The sequence below is a fragment of the Scyliorhinus torazame genome, chromosome 8 (genome assembly GCF_047496885.1).
Source record: "Scyliorhinus torazame isolate Kashiwa2021f chromosome 8, sScyTor2.1, whole genome shotgun sequence".
Taxonomy (NCBI): domain Eukaryota; kingdom Metazoa; phylum Chordata; class Chondrichthyes; order Carcharhiniformes; family Scyliorhinidae; genus Scyliorhinus; species Scyliorhinus torazame.
This window is the reverse complement of record NC_092714.1, coordinates 104,121,695-104,144,336: the sequence shown is the minus strand read 5'-3', so window position 1 is coordinate 104,144,336 and position 22,642 is coordinate 104,121,695. Positions and strand designations below refer to the sequence as shown.

Sequence of the window (22,642 nt, the reverse complement as noted above, 5' to 3'; positions counted from 1 at the left end):
TTGCCCTCAAACATCCGCCCCCAATCTATGCTCTTCAGTTCCCGCCTAATATTGTTATAATTAGCCTTCCCCCAATTTAGCACATTCATCCTCGGACCACTCTTATCCTTGTCCACCAGTACTTTAAAACTTACTGAATTGTGGTCACTGTTACCGAAATGCTCCCCTACTGAAACATCTACCACCTGGCCGGGCTCATTCCCCAATACCAGGTCCAGTACCACCTCTTCCCTAGTTGGACTGTTTACATATTGTTTTAAGAAGCCCTCCTGGATGCTCCTTACAAACTCTGCCCCGTCTAAGCCCCTGGCACTAAGTGAGTCCCAGTCAATATTGGGGAAGTTGAAGTCTCCCATCACCACAACCCTGTTGTTTTTACTCTTTTCCAAAATCTGTCTACCTATCTGCTCCTCTATCTCCCGCTGGCTGTTGGGAGGCCTGTAGTATACCCCCAACATTGTGACTGCACCCTTCTTATTCCTGATCTCTACCCATATAGCCTCACTGCCCTCTGAGGTGTCCTCTCGCTGTATAGCTGTGATACTCTCCTGAACAAGTAGCGCAACTCCGCCTCCCCTTTTACATCCCCCTCTATCCCGCCTGAAACATCTAAATCCTGGAACGTTTAGCTGCCAATCCTGCCCTTCCCTCAACCAGGTCTCTGTAATGGCAACAACATCATAGTTCCAAGTATTAATCCAAGCTCTAAGTTCATCTGCCTTACCCGTAATGCTCCTTGCATTAAAACATATGCACTTCAGGCCACCAGACCCGCTGTGTTCAGCAACTTCTCCCCGTCTGCTCTGCCTCAGAGCCACACTGTCCATATTCCCTAGTTCTCCCTCAACGCTCTCACCTTCTGACCTATTGCTCCCGTGCCCACCCCCCTGCCATACTAGTTTAAACCCTCCCGTGTGACACTAGCAAATCTCGCGGCCAGGATATTTATGCCTCTCCGGTTTAGATGCAACCCGTCCATCTTATACAGGTCACACCTGCCCCGGAAGAGCTCCCAGTGGTCCAGATAACCGAAACCCTCCCTCCTACACCAGCTGTTTAGCCACGTGTTTGTCTGCTCTATCTTCCTATTTCTAGCCTCACTGGCACGTGGCACAGGGAGTAATCCCGAGATTACAACCCTCGAGGTCCTGTCTTTTAACTTTCTGCCTAGCTCCCTGAACTCCTGCTGCAGGACCTCATGCCTCTTCCTGCCTATGTCGTTAGTACCAATATGTACAACGACCTCTACCTGTTTGCCCTCCCCCTTCAGGATTCCCTCTACCCGTTCGGAGACATCCTGGACCCTGGCACCAGGGAGGCAACATACCATCCTGGAGTCTCTTTCACGTCCACAGAAGCGCCTATCTGTTCCCCTGACTATAGAGTCCCCTATAACTATTACTCTTCTGCGCTTTGACCCTCCCTTCTGAACATCAGAGCCAGCCGTGGTGCCACTGCTCTGCCAAGCATTGTTTGAAATTTAAACCAGGCAGCTTGACTCTGGTCAAGGCATTGTCCTGAAGAATGAGCCAACTTATTTTGTTAAGCTGAAACAGGCACAGCAGGTGTAGATGTTCTTTCTGCAAAGTACAGCCTATGTAATAATGTATGTAGAGATTAGTACGCACATATGTACAGATTGCAAGCCTAACTGTCAATGTTAAATTGTTGTCAGCGGAATTCCTAGCACACTGAGGATTATTTAGCAAATATTGTCCAAAGATAGAATCACATCAAATGTTGGACACATTTTTGAGTTTTGCAAGCAAGAGTTGGTTGAGTACGATCTGTTGTCAACAATGGAAGGGGTGTGCTGTTTGATATATTCTGTCATTCTTTAAGACGCACAGGGGGTGGGGGGAATTGGACACTGGATGCGGGGATGTCCAGCCAACTCACGTCATTGGAGGGTGGGGGGGGGTGGAGAGGTGAATAAAGGAGGCGTCCAGCTGCGTGGGGCCGGATCAGATCGGGGTTATTGGGGTTCCAATTGAGTCCCGTGCGGGGATCCGTTTGGGTGTTTAAAACAAAAGTTAGAAGTTAGTTTTATTTATATAACTTCCTCTGTGTAATTGTTTGCATAAACCTGTCGGAACCATCCGAAGTTAGCGTTTTAAATCGCTTTTTGGATGGTTCACAGCGCAGCGTGATTGCCCAGGGAAAATGAGCACTTCTGGACTATGCAAAAGCTTAACTGGGAAGTTCTGAGAGGGATTCCTCCGTGCATTTTGGGGGTACCTCTCAATTCTGACACTGGGGAACTTGATACGTCCCATTCTGAATGAATGTGCTGCCTCTTTTTATTCTCTCACATTTGTCCACCAGGTATCAGTGAAGCATATTGGAGAAACCAAACACAGAATGTTGGATATTGCTGATTTTGGGATACATGTTCTTTTTAAATCTGCTGAAGAAGCATTGTTGGTGTGTTTAAAGTGTTTCACCAGGCTTCAAAATAAAAAAAAGGTTTTTTTAAAAAGCAAAAATTAGCTTTGCAAATTTCCAGGCATTGGAATGCCAAAATACATCAATTTTTTCATATCCTAATGCATTCTCTTGCAATTCTGCTTTAATAAATGATGGCCAACCCTACATTTAAAATTCTAAACATGCATTTCACATGGCAACACTGCCTGGGAGACTGTCTGACAAGGAGGAAAAAGGATAATTGATGCTTTCCCCACTGGTATTTGCGTGGACTTTGAATGTTGATTGAGACGTGAGGTTCAGCTACAGGATTCTTAGCATCAATATAGAAGCTGAGCATAAGCCCCAGCATTTCTTGTTAGTAGCGCCCCCATAAATACTTGACATATTTCCCAAAACCGTCTTGTGATGAACTGCCAAAAAAATTACAGAAAATATTTTTGTTGTACGGCTGGATAAGTAACATGTTGGAAAAACAGGCGAACCTAAGGAGCTTATAGATTCCAGGGATTTCATACAAGAGACAGACGAATATTATGAGGGCAGGAAATGTTTGCCCACCAATATTATCAACTGTAACTTTATGACTCCTATATCACATCATATTGCACTGCAGTCATCCCTCCAGGTTCAGGGAAACCACAGTTTGAAAATTTACCCTCTTATGGGCTGACAGCTAAAGAATTCATTCTGTAAACCAGAAATCTAGTGTGGGATATAATGGAAATGAAGCAGGGTCCGTTATGGGCACATTTAGTGGGGTTTGTCCCAACGCTTGTAGCGCCGAGAATGTCAGTGCAGATTGTGCCACCGTTTTTTTCTCTGGACCCCACCACGGCCTATGGACTGCCCCAACTAATCAATTAGGGGTCATTAAGCCCCCCCCCACAATCTACTGCATAAGGGCAGGGCACTCCTGGGCCAGATCCTTGGCATTGGCAAGATGCCATCTGGGCACCTTGGCTCTGGCACCCTGGCAGTGCCCCTACCAGAATGACAGTGCCACCTGGTTGCCCTGGTATTTTCAGGGTGGCACCCAGGTATCACTGCCTGGGTGCCAGGCTGGCAGTGCCAGGGTGTTCAGGTGGCATTGTGGATGCCTGGGTACCACCCTGTCCAGAGCCCGAGCCCGACCACCCAGGGGCCCCTGATTGCCTGGGAGACACTCCCCCCAAGTGTCGGTGCGTCTGGTCCACGTTTATGGAAACCAGTGCTAAAGCGCGCCCACCCGGGATCTCCGAGGCGAGGCTGTTAGACCCGCCCCTTGGATACTCCAGCGCAGATATATTCAGGTGAGGCAAATTACTCACTTGAATATGCAATTCTGGATTTTGAGCTCAATTGGCGGGATCCAGATCGCGACGTCTCACGAGAACACAGTAGATCTCGCACGGCGAGGCCGGTAAATCTCGTGAGAGACCTCTCACAAGACTTACCGGCATTATCGCATCCGGAGTCAGGCGCGAAAGGTCGATAGATCGCGCACGTAATTTATTGATGAATTAGCCAGACACACAAGCAATTTTTGCACCAAGTGTATTGGAAGCTGAATTTTAGGATAGCTCCAACACCTTAACTGTAATTTTCAATGCCACTTTACCTTCTTTCCTGCTTTTGTGAATTAGCTCTTCTTTACCATTGCCATGCACCACAGAAAGCATCCTATCTGGCTGCATCACAGCCTGGTATTGCAACTGATCGGCCCAAGACCGGAAGAAACTCCAGAGAGTCGTGAACGCTGCCCAGTCCAACACACAAACCTATCTTCCATCCATTGACTCTGTCTACACCTCCTGCTGCCTTGGGAAAGCGGGCAACATAATCAAAGATCCCTCCCACCTGGCTTATTCACTCTTCCAACTTCTTCCATCGGGCAGGAGAGACAAAAGTCTGCGAACACGCGCTAATAGATTCAAAAACAGCTTCTTCCCCGCTGTTGCCAGACTCGTAAATGACCCTCTTATGAACTGTTCTGATCTTTTAACTCCCGTATGCTTCATCCAATGCCCGTGTCTGTGTATTTAAATTGTGTATTTAAGTTTGCCCTATAATTTTTTTCATGCATGGAATGATGTGTCTGGACTGTACGCAGAACAATATTTTTCACTGTACCTCGGTACACGTGACAAAATAAACAAATCCAGGACCATCTTGGAAAGAAGCAAATGAGTAATAAGATATTACACAACGTAATATAAGAAATGGAAAATAATAAAATATACAGCATATACAGCAATGTTCACTCATAGGGAGTCCCTCTTTTAATATTCCATTAGTAACTTTGTTTCACAGAACCAGCAGATCTCTTGCGGTAAAATAATGAAAACTGCTTGAAATCCAAAACAGAAATATAAAATGTTGGAACAGTGGGTGACTGAGACCACTGGAGCCGTGACTAATAGTGCGGACATGGGAGGGATGGGATGGGTTGGCATACGTGAAAGCTTCAGGTTCGATTCCGACTTGGGTCACTGTCTGTGCGGAGTCTGCACGTTCTCCCCGTGCTTGCGTGGGTTTCCTCCGGGTGCTCCGGTTTCCTCCCACAGTCCAAAGATGTTCAGGTTAGGCGGATTGGCCATGATAAATTGCCCTTGGTGTTCAAAAAGCTGAGGTGGGGTTACGGGGATAGGGTGGAGGTGTGGGTTTAAGTGTGGTGCTCTTTCCAAGGGCTGGTGCAGACTTGATGGGCCGAATGGCCTCCTTCTGCACTAATTCTATTAAACCCTATTATTTATAGATAGTTCACTTGCTGAAGAAACAACACAGTGATCAAAGAAAGTCGTAAAACAAAATTGCCTGAATACATTTCTTGTGGTAGCTGCTAATTCGTGATTAATCCTTTGAAAACAAATTGAGTGATTCAGTTGGTTTTCTGTGGGTTAGTAGTTTCCCTACTTGTCTATATTTGAATAAATCAGCATTCTTGCAACATACAATGGTTATTTTAGCCAATTAGATTAGTATGATAGAGATTTTGAACTGTGACAGTCAATTTTCCAATGCAGTATGAATGTGTTAGATGAAGAATTTTAAGTCTTTATGAATATGATCATAATTTGTTCCAAAGAAAATTAAAATATTAAAAATAATGATGCAGATGACTACAAAAATGAGGGAGTGGCATTCAAAAAATTCTAAATTATATCCTTAAGATTAAATAAAGTACACTATAATTATGAAAAGTGTCTATTAGGAATTAGAAACCCTCTGAACATATGCAGTGGGGACTTCTTGGTGATATTACTGAGAAACATTTAATATATACTCATCCAATCAGTTTAGACATGTGTACCCTTGACAGTATTGCAGGCATAAATATATGTCTGCATGATTATAGTATCTAAAGGTGCATACGTATGTGTGAAAGCTGTAGTCTTATCTATAGACATTTGGATTGCTGAAGAAGTAACACAGTGATCAAAGAAAGTTGTAGAACAAAATTGGGGGAGAAGGTGGCAATGGTCGTGGTAATGTTGCTGCACTAGTAGTCTAGAGACACAGCGAATGATCTGGGAACATGGGTTCAAATCCCACCATGTGGCAGCTCGTGGAATTTGAATTCATCAATAAATCTGGAATATAAAGCTAGCCACCATGATGATGACCATGAAATTATCATTGATTGTTGTAAAACCCCATCTGGTTCACTAATGCCCTTTTAGGGAAGGCAAGCAGCTGCCCTTACCTGGTCTAGCCTACTTGTAGGGCCAGCTCCACAACAATATGGTTGCCTCTTAACTGTAATCTGAAGTGGCCTAGGGCAACTCGGGATCGTCAACAAATGCTGGCTTGCAAGTGATGCCCTCATTCCATGAAAAAATAAAGGAACTTTAATTGCTGACAACAACAGCAATATGGGTGCACACCCTCATCTGTACCATTTGTGCAAGCATCTCTCCTTAACTATACCTCAGCAGACAAATTACTCCTTGAACATTCCTGAATAGTGCACATATCGCTAATTGCTTTTCCTCCCTGGTACTGAACAGTGATGCAGATGTGCTGTTAGTTCAACAATGAATCTGTTCTATCCTAATGGTACCATTCAACTCTGGCACCTCGTTTCAATAGGTAGGCACAGAAAATAGCATAAAAACAAAACAGCATAAAAACTTGTGGAAGATAGTTAAAATAATTGTGTGCAATTTTTCCCTTGTAATGTCAGTTACTACCCCCATTTTCCAATAGAGCACTCCATTCCAAACAGTAGGGGTCATTAAGCCCCCCCACAATCTACTGCATAAGGGCAGGGCACTCCTGGGCCAGATCCTTGGCATTGGCAAGATGCCATCTGGGCACTTTGGCACAGCCAGTCTGGCACCCTGGCAGTGTTCCGATACACAAACGAACCAAAACGGTTGTAGATGGTACAACTCTGTTTTATTATTCTGTACAATAATAACTATTAACTTCTGGCTGTGGGTCGTACTTCACCAGTTAACCTGTGGACCCAGTCCTAGCACTATCTTAGAGAGGCACTCAGCACATGGTGTATGTCTGAGTGGCATGCTGTGAGCTCTGTGCTCTGCGCTATCTCCTGGTAGAATGAGCGGGAACTGTGGTGTTCCCTGTTTTCTCGTGCGTGTGCTCTCACTGGTGATTGGCTGCGATGCTGTGTGTGTGTTGGTTGGTCCAACTACCTGTCCATCAGTGTGTGTGTGTGATTGCACCATGATATGTTAATGTGGATATCATGACATCCCCCCTTTTCACAAGGATATGTGTCTACATGGTAATAAATATTGGTGTGTACTGAGTGCATCTGAGTATGTGTGTGCAATATTTACAACATGTACATGAGGCTAAACTATATACGGAACAAATTGCAAGATCCCTTCATTCCACCATTTTACCTTAAATTAAAGAGACAGGGCTGGATTCACCGGTCGGCGACACCACAATCGGGTTTAGTGATCAGCCAGAGAATCCCCTTTATGCCAGAATTGGGGAGGTGCCGTTTTTGCGATGCTCCGCCCCCTCAAAAGCAGCGTACACCTCATGGATGGCCTCAGACCCTCCCGCAATGCGCTGCCCCCGATGAGCCAAGTCCCCGATGGTGTGCGACACGTGTGTCCACACCATTCAGGAACCTCATGTGGCGGCTGTGGACTGAGTCCAGCACCGCCACAGTCTGGGCAGGGGGGAGCTGTTCCGCTAGCAGGGGAGCTTCGGCGGGGACTGGTGGGGGGTGGCGAGGCTGGTTACAGGGGGGCAGTTTTTAGCAGGCCGGGTCCATGTTGCACATTGCTGCGCGGCTGCTAGCCCCCCACCGGACGGAGGATCAGTGCGGGGGCAGCGCCGACTTTCTGGTCATCGGAGAATCCAGTGCAGTCTCAAAGCATAACTATCTTATGATCTTTATATTTGTGACAACATTTACAAGATGTTTATTCGAAGCAAAATATATCTTTAGAACATTTGAACAGTTATAACAAATTATGTTCATCAACTGTGGTTTCAACAAATTTAAAGACTATTGTATCGTTTTTTTTGGCATTATTCAGGTGTAATTTGAGTTTGATCCCTGCATTCTGTGCATTAATGGTTTAAGTCGCAATTTAATAAATCTAAATACCATGGGTTCTGCACTGTGACAAGAGGCCCATTATCTGATACAAATGAGGCATGTGCAGTATTTAACTCCCTTAGTGAAGAATATGTGAGAACACACTTCAACACAGATGGATGAAGCAGATGGATAAAGGAACAAGATTCCCCAGTAACGGGTTCAGGGCCGAAATTCTCCGTTATCGGCGCAAAAAACGGCGCAAATCCGACTTGCGTCACGTCGGAAAAATGGGTCGATAGTCTCCGGCCCGAAATGGGCTAGCAGCGACGTAACGGGATCCGCGCTTGCGCAGTGGTTCACGCCGTGCAGCGTCATACGCGCCGCACGGCGTGACGGCTCATAAGGCCGCACTGCTCCCCCCCACCCGACCGCAACACCCGACCGCAACACCCGACTGGATGGCTGGCCGCCGCTCAGCCCGAGGTTCGAGTCACGCGATGTGGAGGCGCTCCTGGACGCGGTGGAGCAGAGGAGGGATGCCCTGTATCCCGGGCACGGCCGCAGAGTTGCCCCACGCCACAGCCGGCGTCTGTGGAGGGAAGTGGCAGAGGCCGTCACCGCTGTGGCCCTGACACCACGGACAGGCACCCAGTGCCACAAGAAGGTGAACGACCTCGTCAGAGCAGGCAGGGTGAGCCTCCCCATATCCCCCCCCTCCCCATATCCCCCCTCCCCCATATCCCCCCTCCCCCATATCCCCCATATCCCCCCTCCCCCATATACCCCTCCCCATATCCCCCCTCCCCATATCCCCCCTCCCCCATATCCCCCCTTCCCCCATATCCCCCCTTCCCCATATCCCCCTCCCCCATATCCCCCCTCCCCCATATCCCCCCTCCCCATATCCCCCCCTCCCCCATATCCCCCCTCCCCCATATCCCCCCCTCCCCCATATCCCCAAGTGAATCCAGCCCTAACCTTAACCTCTGCAATGCATGCGCAACCGATGGCGTGCATTCATATACCTGCCTAACAGTGTTGCCTTTTACCCCTGCCACCCCCCCCCCCCCCCACAGGAGAAGCGCGCACACAACAATAGGGAGCATGTGAGGACTGGAGGAGGCCCCGCTGATGAGAGGCCACTGACCGAACACCAGGAAAGGGCCCTGGAACTGGCTGGCGGACCTGAGGACCGGGAGGTTGCTGATGCAGAGGTCGGGGGCGTACTAGCAAGTGAGCCACCGACAGCCCGTCCCCATATCCCCCCTCCCCTATATCCCCCTCCCCCGTATCACCTGATCACTGCCTGATGTCTAACCATGCATGCTTCATTGTGTATCGCAGGACCAAACGTCCAGGCACCCATCCCCGCAGATGCAGACCGCCCGCAGGATGCCCCTCGGAGACCACGGGAGACGGAGAGACCCGCACCCTCCAGCATGCGACGCCCACAGGATGCCCCTCGGAGACCACGGGAGACGGAGAGACCCGCACCCTCCAGCATGCGACGCCCGCAGGATGCCCCTCGCACACCACGGGAGACGGAGAGACCTGGAGCAACAGGGAGACGACACCCCCGTCACGTGCGGGAGCGACCACCCAGCGACGAGGGGGGCAGCCACAGGCCCCCGTCATATCCGAGCCAGGACACCACGACCCAGGACACCACTACCCAGGACACCACTACCCAGGACACCACTACCCGGGACACCACTACCCGGGACACCACTACCCGGGACAGCAGTACCCGGGACAGCACTACCCAGGAAGACAAAATACCGGACAGTGACTCAGAGTGGATGGGTGGAGACGAACCCCCACCCCAAAGTGCCATGGACTCAGAGTGGGACGAAGAGCACCACACAACGCCACTGCTGTCACCAACACCCTCCACCATCGCAGAAACCCTCACCACGGTTGGGCACTTTAGTGATGAGGCATCTGGTACACTCACTGGTGCGCACAACACAGCCGTCCCGGTACAGCAGGTGGAGGTAGGAGCAGCAGAGGGGCCGGGCGGTCGGAGGGCAGCCCAGCCCAAGCGAACATCTGCCGCCCAGATGGATCCCGGGTTCCTGGAGTTACCACACCCACACATAGATCCGATGCAACCACCGACCCGGAGACGAGCGAAGAGGGTGACGGGCGGCTTGCGGCAGCTGCGGTCGCAGGTGGAGGAGTCCACCCGCGTCCAGGAGCTGGGAGTGGTGCCGGTCATGCGTGCCACCCAGGCCGACACCGGACGGGTGGCGTCCGCGGTGGAGGCAATGGGTGCGACGGTGTCAGACATGGGGAACGGTTTGCGAGGCCTGGGGCTTTCCGTGCAGGCGGCGTCTGTGGCCCAGGAAATGGCTGCCCTCTCACAGGAGGCCATGAGCCAGTGCCAGCGCCAGATGGCAGAGGCGCTCAACGCCCTAGCCCAGTCTCAGCAGGCCATGGCCCAGTCTCAGCAGGCCATGGCCCAGTCTCTGCAGGCCATGGCCCAGTCTCTGCAGGCCATCGCTGAGGGCATCGGCGCCAGTGGCCATGTGCGAGCCGGCGTCACACTGTCACAGACAGGTTTGCCAACCCCCTGGTCTCCATGGCTGCAAACCTGCAGACCCCCTTCGATACCAGCACGGGCCTCCAGGACTGGCAGCGCCAGATGTCGGGGGGGGCGTCGGATGGCCAGTCCGTTCGCATCCCCCACCCATGTAGAGGCCTGGGGGCCATCGGGCACCCCGAGGGAGGAGGAGGTGGTGTGGTCCGTCCCGGCTCCCTCTGTAGGGGAGGTCCCAGTACACCGCGACACCTCGGACTCCCCCTCCCTTCCGTCCCAGGTGCATCGGGTGGGCAACGGGCAGGACAGGCTGGCAGCTCGCCATCCCAGTCGCCCGGGCCGCAGCCTGGCCCATCTAGGCCAGGACGCCCCAGGAAACGGCCGCCAAAGGGATCCAGTGTCAGAGGGCAGGAATCACAGGAGTCCACCTCCAGTTCTGCTGTACCGTCTGGGGAACCACGTAGACGTAGTCAAAGGGCCCGTAAGGCCAAACAATTAGACACTGAGTAAGGTGGCACGGTTGCAGGGCACAGATGAGTTTTAGGGGCTGGGGCACGTGCATGAACTCCTTTGGTTATTAAAATCAATGTTACACCTACAGAAGCTGCCTTTGTGCTCTGTCCAAAGTGTGCGGGCGTGTCATGTACGTTGAGCGCAAGTGTGTGTGTGAGGGGTGGTCTTACCTCAGCCCCAGGTGAGTCTGCCCCCTTCCCCCTGGGCCGCCATCAACATCCCCCGGGCAGAGGACGGGACCGTGCGCTGCAGTGTCACAGCCGCATGCAGGGATGGTCCGGGTGGATGGTGGTACTGTGGCCATGGGTCAGACATAGTCCAACGATGTAGAGCCAGGAGCTCACCGCAGGGCGGGTTGTCATCATCCTCCATGGCCTGCGATAGACGCGCGTCCACCCGCAACTGTGTGAGCCCGGCCCGTTGTGCCGCAGGTGGATCGGCAATAGGGGGGGGGTGGGGTTGGGGAGGGGGTGAGGGTGCTGGGTGGGTGGATGGGTGGGGGGTGTGGGTGGTCGGCTGTTGCCATGGTGTGCGGTCTGTGGCCATACTACCCGATTCCCATGCCCATCTAGTCAGTGAAGCGGGCGTCTATCAGTCTGTCCCGTGCCCGCTGGGCCAGCCGGTAACGGTGGACAGCCACCCGCCTGTGTCTACCCCGTCTGCCCTGACCATTACCCACATCCCCCTCATCTGGGGAGGACTGCGCCTCTTCCTGCTGCTCCTCCACTCCGCCCTCCTCTGCCTGTGGCACATCGCCCCTCTGCTGGGCTATGTTGTGCAGGACGCAGCACACCACAATGATGCGGCCAACCCTATCTGACCGATACTGGAGGGCACCCCCAGAGAGGTCCAGGCACCTGAAACGCATCTTCAGTACGCCAAAGCACCTCTCTATCACTCCCCTTGTCGCTACATGGGCATCATTGTAGCGGTTCTCCGCCTCATTGCGTGGCCTCCGTATAGGCGTCATCAGCCACGATCGCAATGGGTAGCCCCTGTCGCCCAGCAACCAGCCCCTCAGCCGGAGATGGCGTCCCTCGTACATGCCGGGGATGGATGACCACGACAACACGAATGAGTCGTGTACACTGCCTGTGTGACGGGCGCAGACGTGCAGGATCATCATGCGGTGGTCGCAGACCACCTGTACATTCATCGAATAGGTCCCCTTCCTATTAGTGAACACGGCCCTGTTATCTGCAGGTGGCCGCACGGCGACGTGCATCCCATCGATCGCGCCCTGGACCATGGGGAACCCGGCCACGGCAGAGAAGCCCACGGCCCGGGCATCTTGGCTGGCCTGGTCCACGGGGAAGCGGATGTAGCGGTGCGCCATGGCATATAGGGCATCTGTCACTGCCCGGATGCACCGGTGCACCGATGTCTGCGATATGCCGGACAGGTCCCCACTCGTTGCCTGGAGTGACCCCGTTGCATAAAAGTTCAGGGCCACCGTAACCTTGACGGACACGGGGAGAGGGTCCCCCCCGCCAGTGCCACGCGGTGACAGGTGTGCCAGCAGGTGGCAGATGTGTGCCACGGTTTCCCGGCTCATCCGGAGTCTCCTCCTGCATTCCCGGTCCGTGAGGTCCTGGTATGACTGCCTGGGCCGGTACACACGGGGCGCCCTCGGGTGCCTCCGTTGCCGTGGGGCCGCGACGTCCTCCTCCCCCTCCTCGTCCTGTCGGTCAGGTGTCCCTCCAGCCTGGGCGGCTGCCGCCTGCCCCTCTGCAGCAGCCTGCGCCGCCTCTCTGGCATGCTCCTCCTCCTCCTCCTCCTCCTCCTCCTCATCCAGGGCAACATAGACATGAGCGGCTGCCGCCACGGCGGCCAACATCGCTGGATGATCTGAAAACATGACGGCCTGGTGGGGGGAGGGGAACGACGACATGTCATCATTGTCCATATCCCCTCCACCCCCCAGCCAGGTGGCATGGACCGCATGGGTCCAACTGTTGCAGGCTGGCACCTGGCCAGGTGGACCAACTCACTTGCCCTCCCATCCCCCTCCCCGGCACGGACCCCCCCCCCAACCTCCACCCCGGCACGGCTCCCCCCATCCCCCTCCCCGGCACGGACCCCCCCCCAACCTCCACCCCGGCACGGACCCCCCATCCCCCTCCCCAGCACGGACCCCCCCATCCCCCTCCCCAGCACGGACCCCCCCCGGCACGGACCCACCCAACCTCCACCCCAGCACGGACCCCCCCCCATCCCCCTCCCCGGCACGGACCCCCCCCCAACCTCCACCCCGGCACGGACCCCCCCATCCCCCAACCTCCACCCCGGCACGGACCCCCCCATCCCCCTCCCCGGCACGGACCACCCCCAACCTCCACCCCGGCACGGACCCCACCATCCCCCGCCCCAGCATGGATCCCCCTCCCCGGCACGGACCCCCCCCAACCTCCACCCCGGCATGGACCCCCCATCCCCCTCCCCAGCACGGACCCCCCCCCCCAACCTCCACCCCGGCACAGACCCCCCCCCCCCAACCTCCACCCCGGCATGGACCCCCCCATCCCCCTCCCCGGCACGGACCCCCTCCCGGCACTCCCCCGGAGCCCAGCCTACTCTAACCACCACCGCCCCCCCCGCCGCACACACACACACACAACCCGAGACACACCTCTCCTCACGCATTCAGACTGTGGCCACGCCATCGCCTGCCCAGAGCCAACCCCGCAGGCCGTCACTCAACTCCACGCTGGTCGGCGTGAACCTGGAGCACAGGGTCACGCCAATGAAAAGGAGGTTTAATTTACGTCGACGTGAACGGTCATCACGTCGACGGGACTTCGGCCCATCCGGAAGGGAGAATATCGGCAGGCCGAAAATCGGCTGCCTTGCGCAGACCCGTGACATTCTCCGCAGCAGCGGCGACATTAACGCCCCGCCGACTTTTCTCCCTTCGGAGACTTCGGCAACCGGCGGGGGCGGGATTCACGGCGGCCAACGGCCATTCTCCGACCCTCTGGGGGGTCGGAGAATGACGCCCCAGTTTTCTGAATGAAGAATCAGACAATCATTACAGCACAGAAGAAGGCCATTCAGCTCCGTGCCAGCTCATTGCAAGAACAATACAGCTTTTTCCAATACCCTCCATTTCCCTGTAGCCCTGCAAATCTTTTCTCTTTGGGTGTTTATCCAATTCCCTTTGATAAGCTACTATTTTGTCTGCCTCCACCACACACCCAGTGCATTCCAGATCCAAACCACTCCTTGGGGGAAGAAAAAGATTTTTCTTACGTTGCCTTTGGGTTTTTTGCCAATTATCTTAAATTGATGTCCCGTGGCTCACTATCCTTCTGCCAATTGGGACAGTTTCTCTCTGTTAACTCTATTGAGACCTCTCTTGATTTTGAACACCTCTATCACATCTCCTCTTGACCTTCTCACGAAGGGGAACAGCCAAAGCTTTGCCAATCTATTCATGTGGGTGAACCCTTCATACTTAGAACCATCCTATTAAGTCTTTTGTGCACGCACTCTAAAGTCTTCACACCCTTTCTAAAGTGCAGTGCCTGGACTTAGACACACCATTCAGACAGACTCAGTGGGCGAAATTCTCCCTTTGGGAGACGAAGTGTTGGCACCAGGACTGAATTGCGCGAGGTTCGCGTTCCCGTCTGGAGAAATGCAGGACATACTAATGGCCCAACACTCTGCTGGCACGAATTCCGAGCAAATCCAGGCATTCTTACTGCTGGAGCCGGAAAATAGTGCCCAAATTGGCACCATGTGTGGACTTTGATTTTGGCCAGACGCCTGATTATCTGCCCGATCGCGGTTCACATTTGCGGCAACACGAGGTGGAGAATTTCTCCCACTGTCTTATAAAGATTTCCCATAACTTCCTTCATTTGTGCTAAAAACCTCTATCATCACGTCCAGGATCCCACATACCTTTCAACCACATTCTCAACCTGTCCTTCCTCCTTCAACGAGTTGCACACATATAGTGCCAGGCCTCTCTTCCTGCACCCTGTTAATTTTATATTGCATCTCCTCATTCTTCCTGCTAAAATTTACCACTTCTGTCACTTGTCCGCTCATTCCACCAGCCTGTTTATGTTCTCTTGAAGTTCATCATTACACTCCTCACAAGTCACAATATTTTCACGTTTTGAGCTATCTGCAGATTTTGAAATTATGCCCTGTAAATCCTAACACTGACCTCTGGGGAACCCCTATCCTCCAGTCCAAAAAACAACCATTCACCACCACTCATATTCATGTATATAGTTTGTTTTTGTGCATATTTATAAAATATGATATGGTATTGTTGAGCATTAGTTCTCATTCAGTACAGTAAGGTGAGATAGATTCAGGTAAGCTTCTCAATGGGCGCAGAGTGGAGAGTGCAGCAGCTCTCTGAAGTGGGAAGTAAAAACTGAAGAAATAAATTGTCCTTGGGTATTTCTTTGGTACCATAGAGCAGACACTGGCATATCATTACATGTACAACCTTGGCTGCAGATACCTAATGAAGCAAACCAAAGTCAGAGATAAAATTTGCAGAAGGAATAAAATAAGTACAATTTATCCAACTGCCTACTCCACAATAAAATTTAAATCAATTAAAGTGTATGCTATTTTTGGACAAAAAAAGAACAGGACACCGATGTTGAAAGAATTTATGATATCGCTCACCCCCTTATTTCCTTTACTTTCAACATGTTAAGTTAGCCATTTATAGGTAATTTTCATCATACCATTAAATATAAAAAAATGTACATGGGAATTAGTCCACTGTCCTATGGATGTTTGGTTATAATACAAGGATGTTAACTCATTAGGGCTCAAACTAGGGAGGTTGGTGCATTGCATTTAACTCTGGAGAACACACTCAGCTGTTCCTCATCTAGTCCTACTCCACTGCCTGTTCAGGTCTCTAACCCCCCCCCCCCCCGCTTACCCGCGCTCCCCCCCCCGCTTACCCGCGCTCCCCCCCCCCCCCCCCTCAGAGCTTAGCTCTGCCAGGCTCCCCATCACCCACTCCTTATCTGTGCACAGCACTGGCAGCATATAAAATAGCAAGAGCCAATTAAAATCACGTTTTGTTTTTGAAATGTAGTAGGATGTTTTCATACACAAGGGTTGCCATGTACACAACTCTATGCAATATTTTTGTCTGCATGCCGAAGTGATAGAACTCAGTAAGTGGTAAAAGCCTATTCGGGTGATTTCAACTCCCTGCATCCAGAGGAAACTGGGCAAATTGTGAAGTTAAATTGAACAGCTGCATTTCCTGCTCCATTATCACCGTGCAGTGATTTTCACACTGGACGTTCAAGATGCTGTGTGGTTCTGGGTGGTTGGCCAGCCGGTTCCACCCGATGGTATTGACAGGATGCCCTGCCCCCTTGTGGAACCATGTCAAATGCCTCTGCATGACCTATTGACATCAGACGGCCTCCTCAGGTCTCTTCTTCCCCCCCCCCCCCCCCCCCTCCCCCGCATCTCCAGGGGAAAAAAAATCCCTGTTTTTTTCTGGCTTGGTTTGATGTCAAACACTCAGTGGGAATTGTGGGGTCAGGATTATACTATGGTCTCATACCTATTAGGAATTCCGTTGAACCTTCTTGGCTCATTTAATTAACAGGGACCACTGATGGTCAACATGCATTCAACTTATTTGGGCGGGTTTCAAAACCAGGTTCCAGGTTGCAGAAATTGAAGGAAAAGGTGTTTGAATTATTGTGTTGACCTTCAATGGTAAGTCCCAAGATTGGGACTATTTTATTTTATCATAGCAACAAAGCCCCATTATATTTCATTGAGCTTTGATTTCCTTGCATAACTTCTGCACATTATTACTTATCTGAATATCTGTAGAAAGCGAGCATCTAGTGCATAAAGAGTTCGAGCTAAACCAGTGTTTAATTTAGCAAAACGTGTCTGACCTAGATTTTAAATGGATGCGTGATTTTTAAATCTCACCTGGGAATTCAGACAGCATGTACATGGTTTAATGTACTAAATAAAGAACAAGAAATCAGCCACTGGAAAAAAATCTATAACACCCCATTGCAATTCAAGATTTAATGCAGGTTTATTATTCAAGGTTATTTTATGAAAGATCTTTTTTTTTACCATTCTAAAGATACAACCCGTACTGCCGAATTCAGAAATTAGCTGAATGAAGGCTAGATGGTGTAATGAATTTCACTTCAGTGATCTGAGGTCCAATCCAGGCCGAAACATTCGGATGAAAGCATCACAATATTGATAGGGTTAAGGAATCTCGTTTAGTACATCCCAGCTCACATATCCAAGGAAAAAAACGACTGTGGGATTCTCCATCGGCGGGATCCTCTGCTTCGCCGGCAGCGCACCCACACCCGTGGGTTTCTCAACGCCATGGAATGGCCACGATGGGAAATCCTATTGGCCACCTGCCAGAACGGAAGATTCCGCTGCCAGCGGGGGCGCCCTGTGCCGGAAAACAGGGCTGGTGGGATGGAGAATCCCGCCCAGCTCCTTTTCACCCTCCCCACATCACAGGGCACAGCTGTTTCTTCAGTGATTCAACACAATTCTGCCTCCACTACCCCAATTAGGAGTCTATTCCAAGTCTTGTTAATTCTTTCTCTGCAGGTGGAATGCCTGATATATCTATTCTAAATTTGATTGTTTTAGGATTTGAACTTGTATGTATGCACAGTTCAATTTATAGAAATGTTCTTTAACATTTTACTTTCTTTTCATTCATTCATGGGATGTGATTACCCCTGGAAAGGTCAGTATTTTTATTTCCCATATCTAATTTCCCTCGAGAATGTAATGGTAAGTTCCGTTCTTAAACCACTGCAGTCCTGTGTTGTAGATACCCCCGAGTGCCGTTGTGGAAGTATTTTCAGGATTTTGACCAAGCCACAATGAAGCAGCAGTGGTACAGTTCCATGTCTGGGTTGTGTGCGTGGTTTGGAGGGTAACTTGGAGGAGGTGGTGATTTAATGTCACTGCTGCGCTTGTTCTTTTGGGTGGGAGTGTTTGCAGCTTTAGAAAGTGCTATTAAAGGAGCCTTGATGAGTTATTGCAGGCCACCTTTGTAGCTGACACACACTGCAGCCAATGTATGCTTGTGATGGAGGATACAATTGTTTAAGGTGGTTGATGGGGTGCTGATCAAGCAGACTGGTTTGTCCTGGATGCTGTTAAACTCCTTGAGTTTTGTTGGAGCTACATTGGTCCAGACAAAGTGTATTCTATGACAATTATGTTATTGTAAATTGTGGACTGGCTTTGGGAAATAAGGAAGTGAGACATTACGTGCAGAACCCCCAGCCCCTGACCTGCTCTTATTACATAATGCAGAGTTCTCATTTATTTATTGATTTTTGTCTCCACTGTTTTTTTTAATTTGTTCATGGGATGCTGGGGCCATAGGCTGGGTCAGCATTTTATTTCCCATCCCTAATTTCCCCTTGAGGGGGCAGTTAAGAGTCAACCACATTTCTGTGGGTCTGGAGTCACATGTAAGCCAGAATGGCAGATTTCCTTCCCTAAAGGACACGAGGAAACAGATGTTTTTTTGGGGGACAATCAACAATGGTTTCATGGTCATCATTAGACTTTTAATTCCAGATTTTTGTTGAGTTCAAATTTCATTATCGCATCTGCAGTGGTGGGGTTTGAACCTGGATCACCAAAGCAGTACTCTGGGTCTCTGGTTTATGAGTCCAGTGACAATATCACTACACCACCATCATGCAGGCATGAAGTCAACGAGTACCATCAGATCGTTTTCCAAGTCATCCTTAACTATTGCAGTACCATCCCAGGAGTTATTCACTCAATTTTCTTTTCTGTCACTGTGTGCTACTTTTCATTTGTCCATGTTCGATTTCATCTGTCACTGTTGCATCCACTAATGCACTAATTCATTGTGTAGGTAGCTTGGCATCTCTTCATTTTCGATTCCAGTTTGCTTGAGATACTGAGAAAGAAGGAGATTTGGCAAATTTTGTTCTGGATAGGTTATTAAAATCATTGATTCAGTGTCCACAGTGAGGAAAGCTAATAAAATGTAGAATGAATTGTTAAATTCCAGGTAACTTAGTCTAATGAGGTAACATTGAAACTGCCAGTCTACAGGCTAAATATAGAATTATTGGACACAGTCCTGAGGTGAGCTGATTCTTGAACTGCAAAGGGCTGAGTTATGAGGAAAGATTGTCCCTTGGAATTATATTCTCTGGAAAAGAGAAGAATGAGGAAGGAGGAGATTGAAATCTTGTAAGATTTTCTCAAATATAAAGCATTTCGACCGAGGAAAGTTAATTTTCAACACAGGATCTGGGGACTAGGAGATAAAAATTAAGTGAGCCAAGAGAAAATAAAAAATACGAGCACTTTTCTAGAGAAGACTGATAAAATTGTGGAATGATGATCAGTATGAGTGGTGGAATGGAGAATCATGGCAATTTTTTAAATAAGGACTGAGACAACAGAGAAGGCTATATGATTGTGGAATAGGTGGAGGGAGCATTTGCGTCCCCGAGCTGCTTGACAGCAAATCCCAAATAAATACGTCCGCTTTCTATCCTATATCCAGCTTCTTATCCAGGCTCGGGTTTTATCTTGAATCTTCAAGTTTAAACTGAAATACAAGCATATAAGACAGAACTTTATCAGGAACTTTCAAATATCTAGGTGGGGCCTTTTACTCTTGTCCACTTAATGATTTAATAAAGTAATTAGATCAGACAAGGGTCGCAATTCTCTGGCCATGTTGCACTCGAGCGAGAGTAGACTGCACCCGGAGAATCCCGGGAGAGCCCTTTCTTGGGCTTCCTGGCAGCCTCCACGCCTCGGAGGATTCACCCAAGTCCCACGAGGTGTCAGAATCTGAAAACTGGTCAAATGTGGCAGGACCAAAAGTTGCGCACTGACGTAGGACTTAAATCCAAAGACCTAGCTACCCGGGATCTACTGGCCTCCCTTGATTCATTGGACTCCCCAGGGGGCGACAGCCGGGCACCAATCAATGCTGGTCCACAATGCTGGACCAGGTGGAATGTCACCCAGGGGCTCTCCTAGGGTATTGGAGACCCCTGGGTGGTCAGGTTCAGTACAGGGTTGCTCCTTGGCTCTCCTACAGCACTGTCAAGGTGCCTGTGTGGCCCTGCCAATCTGGCAAGAGCACTGCCAGGGTTCCAGGGTGGCAGTGCAAGGGTGTCTGCATGCAAGGGTGGAACTCCCGGGGGTTCAGGCCCGAGGGGGCCATGCCCATGAAAGGATGGTGGGGGGAGTGTTTGAAGGGTGGGTGTGCAGGGCAGGTAGGTACGGGCCTCCGGATATGTTGTGGGGGTGGGGGGTGCTGAGTTGGGGTTCTGGAAAGGGAGGGGTGCTGTAAGAGGGCTTGCGATGGCCTGAAAAGGGGGGGCCCCAAGGACCCCATAGCTGGGTGAGGGTAATGCCCATGTGTGTGGGGGGTGACATTTCCCATGGGTGGGGTGTGTTGGGCACCCACAAGCTCACTTAGAGATCGGGGCACCCTTTCAGAATGGCAGCCCAATCTCTGAGTTCTGCTCCCCAGTGCTTAAAAAAGATTCTAAGGCGCGATTCTCCAGCCACGTTGCGCTCAAGCAAGACAATGACGCAGCCAAGAATTCTGGAACGGCTTGCAGCACGCCTCCTGACAGCCTCCGCACCTTGCAGGATTCATCAAAGTCCCGCGAGACGTCGGAGTCGGAACTCTGCCCCAAATGGGCGTGATCAAACGCCGCTCTCGGAAGTAGGTCTTGAACCTACTTATGACCTACCTGCCTGGGATCCACCGGCCTCCCTCGATTCTCTGGCCTCGCCAAGGAGGCTGCAGCCCAGCGCCAATCAGTGCTGGTCCACACACGTGGATCAGGTGCAGCAGCACCCGGGGAACTGTCCCTTGCTACCAGAGACCCCTGGGTGGTCAGGCTAAGTGCAGGGTTGCCTCCTGGCCCACCTCCTGGAATGCAGGCACCTTGGCACTGCTCAGCTGACACCCTGGCACTGCCAAGCTGGCAGGAGCTGCCTGGGTGCCAGGCTGGCAGTGCAAGGGTGCCTGAGTGCCAGGGTTTGGGGGGGCCTGAAGAGGGGAGACCTCCAGGGACCCCATAATGGGGTGTCCTCACTTGGGGGGGGGGGGGGTGGGGTAGTGTCCATGCGTGTGGAGGGGGGACATTGCCCATGGATAGGGGGACCCACAAGCTCACTTAGAGATGGGGGCACCCTTTCGATATGGCAGTCTGCTCTCTCAGATCAGCTCCCCAGTGCTAAAAAAATGTTGTGTCGGCTAAACCGATGAGAAACTCTCCAGGACACAAAAAAGTGACTAAGTCACTGAATAGCGGTGGGGAACTCCCTTAGAAATCCGCCACAAATGAACTTCGAAACTTTTCCAGAGAATCGAGCCCAGGATCTTCCCCTCTGATTCCATGCTGGATACTATTTATAAGAACTTGCAGGTAATCCTCCAGTTCCTTCACAGTGCCTGACTCTTTCCTAATAGTCAGTGCCTTAGAAGCATTATCTCTTGTTTCTCTTGGTGCTTGGGATAAATAACATCGAACTCAGAAGATTAATTTGTTACTCTCTTTTGAGCTCACTGAACACTTGGAATGATTTGGGGCAATTTCTAATAGGAACAGATCCACAACTTGTAACTACCCACAATTTATCAAAGACATGTTCTGAATTGACAGTAGTTCCAAGACTGCAGGGTTGATTTTCAAGCTGCTTCCTCGGTGCCGAACTCATGATCCCATTGAAATCAGTGGAAATTAAAAAGAGGTAGTGTGCACATCCAGTTCTATGCCCAGGCTGCACAGGAAAGAATATAGTTGGTGGGAAACAAAGTTATTTCAGACTGGTTATGTTGCAGTGCTGTTCTGATGTGAAGGCTGTGGCATATGGTTAAATTGAGAATTTTACACTTAACCGTGCAGATCTGAATCGGCAGTGCCTAATGTTCACAACACAAGATAAATCGGAACCAAAAATGTCCATTCTGCAATCTGATATTTCCCAATCATAGAAAGGTTTGTAAAAGAAAGAACAGAACGGGTGGGATATGTCATTGAATGCATCCCGGGTAGATTTTAAATATCAGGCAGGTGTCGGCAAGGGTCACAGTCCAACTTGAGGACTGGGATTTATAAGCATATAGTGGCCTGCGGGTGCCAAATAGTCATTTTCATGGAGTTCAGCTAGCTGTGGGTTGACCTGGAGGCTAGCCCCTCTGCATAAAATGGTAAATTAGTGGGGTAGAGTAAGGGGCAGTGGTGGGAGGAAGTGGAGTTGGGGGATGCCTGGAGTAGCATTAGGCTCCATTATTCTTTTGAATCCTGGAAGGGCACTCTTGCTCCTTTTAGCCCCTTGAATTAATCTCATTATTTATCTTTCTGGGTCTCTGCTGCCATACTTCCATCTTTTGTTCAGGAGACCAACTACAGTAGACACTAAATTCACTGCAGGCAGTTAACATGGCTTGTATAATAATTTGTATAAGTTAGTGGCATTCCCACCCTGAACAAGCAAGCAATTCAATCACCAGCCTTAGAAACAATTGTGGCAGAGCCAAAATAGGATGATATGCCTATCACCTCCATTTTAACTCTGCTGCCCCAACATTTTCTCCAGTGGAAGGGGGTTAAATCTAAACTATGGTC

At 50.6% G+C, this 22,642-nt stretch overlaps 1 protein-coding gene and 1 long non-coding RNA gene across 16 annotated transcripts in view; one reads left to right on the top strand and one right to left on the bottom strand.

Moving 5' to 3' along the window:
• dmd (dystrophin) overlaps positions 1-22,642 on the top strand; it is a 3,042,490-nt gene that overhangs the window by 1,813,829 nt on the left and 1,206,019 nt on the right. The window lies entirely within an intron of this gene.
• The window catches only part of LOC140428022 (uncharacterized), a 31,940-nt gene continuing 28,653 nt past the window's right edge, over positions 19,356-22,642 (bottom strand). The window contains exon 3 of the long non-coding RNA XR_011948683.1: positions 19,356-19,593. This is a non-coding gene — a long non-coding RNA (uncharacterized lncRNA). The remainder of the gene's footprint in view (positions 19,594-22,642) is intronic.